Consider the following 4,730-nt stretch of genomic DNA (forward strand, 5'->3'; position numbering starts at 1 on the left):
TGCCCAGGGCCCCATCCAATCTGGCCTTGAACACCTCCAGAGACGGGGCATCTTTCTTGTGCGCTACAGTCTGAAGTGCTGCTGCTCCTCAGCCCTTCCATTTTCTCTTGCTCAAACCGGTCAATGCGTTGTTTTTGTGGAAGAGGCACAGCAGTTTTCTTGCCTGAGCCTGCTACCCTTGTCTCTGGTTTGGGCAACCAGATTCAGATCTATCAAACAGTGCAAAATGTCTTTGGTACTGGGATCAGAACAAAGATGAAAACCACAGAATGAAAACAGAACTGGAGGATGTTGGACCCAAATTTTTTGGCCACTTTTGCGCTCAAAGCCAGGTTGTTTTGCAGTGTTCAATTTCTGGTCCTCAGCTCAAGCAGAGGGAAGGATGTGCCAGTGTATGCTTTAGTTTTTGCTTTCACCAGGCACTGGAATTTCTCTGTGAGAGAAAGATCGACTTGTGGCTGTGGATGTAGAATATGGCCAAAGCATGCACCTAGCGTGGGAACTAAGAAGTCCCAGGTCTGGTGGCACAAGATATTTCATAGAGTCATGGAATCATTTGAATAGGAAGGGATTCTCAAAGACCATCTGGTCCAACTCCCCTGTGGTGAAGAGGGACACCTACAGCTACATCATGGTGCTCAGAGTCTCCTCCAGCCTGACCTTGAATATCTCCAGGGTTGGGATATCCACCACCTCTCTGAGCAACCTGTGCCAGTGCCTCACTACCCTTATTGTAAAAAGCTTCTTCCTTCAATCCAGCCTAACTCTCCTCGCTTTAAATTTGAAACCATTTCCTTTTGCCCTATCACAATAGACCCTGCTAAAGAGTCTGTCCCCTTCTTTCTTATAGACCCCTTTTAGGTACTGAAGGTCACTCTCAGGCCTCCCCAGAGTCTTCTCTTCAGGCTGAACAGCCCCAGCTCTCCCTGCCTGTCCTTGCAGGAGAGGCATTCCATCCTTTGGATCATTTTTATGGCCCTCTATTTCTATTTGCTAGTACCAAGAAGATTTCTGAGAGTGGATTTCTCCCCAGAGGCGCTTGGAACAGCATCCAGCCACCCATTTGCTTTCTTTTGACTCATTAAACACAGTAAACTTCTTAATTTCTCCCTGGAAGACATCCTTCTTTTCCCAGTGTACATTCTTGTGTCTCTTTCTCCAATCACCTCCAGCTTTTCAACCTCCTGCTGTTTTGTGGATGCCAAAGCAGGGCACGATGTGTTGGCAGCAGTTTGGGGAGAGAAGGGATATTCAGGCAGCAAAATCCTCCTCCTCTCCCTGGATTGCCTCTGTTTCTGCATTTACAGATCAGATCAGTTCATGGTCAGTTGGTTGCTCACTCTGACTTGCAAGTATTTGTTAGTCAAGGCTTTCCACTACTGCAATCCCACCAGGAAAATACTGCCTCCTTTCTCTGATCTTGTGACTTGATCTGGCTGTACTTCCTTGCCTCCAGATTACCAATTACTCATTTGTATCACTGACCTCTACTCCTTCTCTTTGCCATTTTCCCAACCTTTGGCTCATCTGAAAAATCTGTTGGTAATGACTTAAAGGTGTTTTTTTATCTTTAGCTGCTGATAAACTGCATTAGCGGAGAGCCAAGAATCGATCCCTGTGGGATCTGTCCAAGTACACGCCCACTCGAAGAAAGTTTCTCTGTTTATAATTATATTTGAGGCCTGAAGTTAGCCAACTCTTAATCCATGTAATGTTTCCCAGTGATTTTGTATTGTTTTAGTTACTCCATCAATCTGCTGTACTGTTATAAGGCACATTTCTTACAGAAGCCTAATATCCATTCCCTCATCAGCCAAGTGTGTAATCTAAAGCAAACTTTCCCTGATCAGTGTTAAAAAGTGGTATAAAAAATAGCTATGGGATATATCTGCCCCATATTCACAGCAAGAACTGCAGCCTAGCGTGGAGAGACCCAAAATAACATTAAATTTCCTGCTTTGGGTATCAGTAGGAGTGTAGGCATAGCACTACGATTATATAAATTCATATAATATGTATCATATAATATAAATATGTATAAGCTAAAGGTATCATTTTTGGAGGATGAGTGTGATCTCTGCAAGGTAAAACCCTGCTGCCATCAGTGCTGGTGCTTCAGTCCTTCTTCAGAAAGCCGTTATCCAACATTCTCATACTGGAGGAAAGTCTGTTTTCCCCACTGCCACCCCATTGGAACCAGAGGCTCTCGTGTTTATAATTCCATAAAGGCTTTGTAAGCTGGAGGTGTTTAAAATGAATTTCCGTCATGTTGGGGGTAACCTCAGCCAACAAAGCATGGCATCTCTCCGCTTTCTCAGGCACTTGGAGGGCAAAGTGGGTGGAACAAAACCTTGATGTTCATCCTCTTCTCCCAGAGTGTCTGGTGTGATATCTGTTTCAGGAATGAGGCAGTCAGATTGCCTTTCTTATTTTTTTCCAGCAGAACTTCGCATGATATCCTCCTACCAGATTTGTCCTATGATGAATGGATTAGAACAAGCTCATGGCACAGCTTTACTTACCTTCATGTGGTCAGTATATTGTTGTCATTTCTTTTGGGTGTGAAGAGGACAACTTAAGGAGCTGGCCTTTTCAAAGACCCTTTTCAAGCTCATAGAAGGACCTGTGGACTATGCTAGAATTTTGGATGAATGGAAATAAAAATATTTGTAATAGCTTCAGATCTCTCAACTTTTCCAAAAGGCAGACAACCCACAAATTATGTGTGCAGACAAAATCAAACAATTGTAATTTGGATTTAGCTTTGGGAATGAACAGGGTGTTAATGAAATAATGTCTAGGTGTGATACAGTCTCACTTCTTGGCATAAGAATGCATAATAAGATCTTCTAGAATAAACTCCAATGATACCTTTTCAGTATTTCATATCTATTTATAACTATATACTTATTAGAATAAGGTTATTTATAATTTCAATGTTCCTCTGTGTACATAAAATCCAATTTCAGGCTTATAAATAAATATATAGCTTAAAGGACAATGAAAAACAGGAAACAGTGAAGCACAGGGAGGTTAACTCATCAAGGGCAATGATGTTCCACTGGAAACTTTATCTACTGTTTGAAAAATGCTTTTGGGTTTGGTTTGATTGCCAAAGCGGGGATTATTCAGCAGCAGCAGCCAGAACAAAAACCATTAAAAGAACAAAATAGGAAGGCGAGATCTCTGCAACCAAGGTTTAATTCATGTTAATATGCACGAGAACGCAATTAGGGAAGGCTCTGAATTGCAGGAATGCGTGCCTGATGACATGCAAATCTCATTTCAATGGGGGCAGCCACCCGAAGAGGGGCGGTTAATAGATTATCTGAATCCTTATCATGGAGCAAGCTGCTTGGGGTGGAGTTCATTAATATAAATAAAAGAAAAGGAACATCAGTAATGAAAGGATGACTGGGTGGGTCAGTTATTAGCAGATATTCTCCTGGTAATTTTAGTGCTGTGACCACCTGTAGGCTGCCTTTGCTGCTCAGAGAGTTCAGACCTACAGTGAGCAGGAAGCGTGAGGCAGAAATTCTGTGTCAGCTGCATTTTTTGTTCTGCAGAAGGGATCAAAAATAATTGTTGCTGCTGCTGCTAATCGTTAATCACTCTGAAAACAAAGCTGGCCTTGCAGAGCCAACTGGGGAAGTCGAGAGGAGGAAGAAAGTATTTGGCTGCTGTCTGGATGCTCAAATGTCTCTAATTTGGGGTTTCCTATATTTTGCTTGTGTGATTATTTCGTAGTCTCATAAATTACACTGTTGAACAGTGCATAATCTTTTTGCATAATCTGCATTTTCATTTGGACAATGATATTTGAATACTCCAATTTATTATTTCCAGCTCCATTCAGCTCTCATAGATTACTGTAATGGTTTCCTTCTACTGTACCATGTAACTGCTGATTCAAGAATCTTGGAATCATAGAATCATTAAGGCTGCAAAAGACCACTGAGATCATCTAGTCCAACCCCAGCCCATCCCCACCATGCCCACTAAGCCATGTCCCTCAGTGCCACACTTCCATGTTTCTTGAACACCACCAGGGACAATGACTCCACCATCTCTCTGGGAAGCCTACTAATGAACATTAATGAATGAATCTGCATTGCACTGCCTATGTGAGTGGAAAAATCTTGGTTACAAAACCTCCCTACTCACCGCCAGCGCTGACCTTCATCTTCAGGGGAACAGATGAGCACTAGAAAAAGCAGAAAGTCCCAGTATGTACTGGTGAAAGAGAATTAAAGGATTCCAATTACATTTCTTCAGTTCTTCTTTGGAGCATCAGCTTTGTGGATACACCAAATCCTGGGATTTCTCTGTAGAAGAGTAATTTAATCAGAATTAAATTAAGGACTATTTGCATTTGGGTGGTCTTTTGTGGAGCCAGGGGTTGGACTTGTGATCCTTACGTGTCTCTTCCAGCTCAGGATATTCTATGATTCTATGATTCTCTCTGTACCTAGACTCCTGAAGATTTAAGAGATGTGTGGATGTGGCTCTCAGGCACATACTTTAATGTTGGGGCTCGGTAGGTCAGGCTGATGGGTAGACTTGATTAATCTGAATGTCTTTTCCAACCTGTACCCTTCTATGTTTCTAGAAGACAGAAAGAAAGATGCCTAGGTAGTCAGTGATGATGGGATATGTCCAAGATGTTGATTTTGTATGGCAAGGTTCTGCTTTGATCCTACATTTGCTTTTAGAGTAAAAGAAGTCATACA

This window comes from Meleagris gallopavo, chromosome 3, assembly GCF_000146605.3.
Source record: "Meleagris gallopavo isolate NT-WF06-2002-E0010 breed Aviagen turkey brand Nicholas breeding stock chromosome 3, Turkey_5.1, whole genome shotgun sequence".
In the NCBI taxonomy this organism is placed as follows: domain Eukaryota; kingdom Metazoa; phylum Chordata; class Aves; order Galliformes; family Phasianidae; genus Meleagris; species Meleagris gallopavo.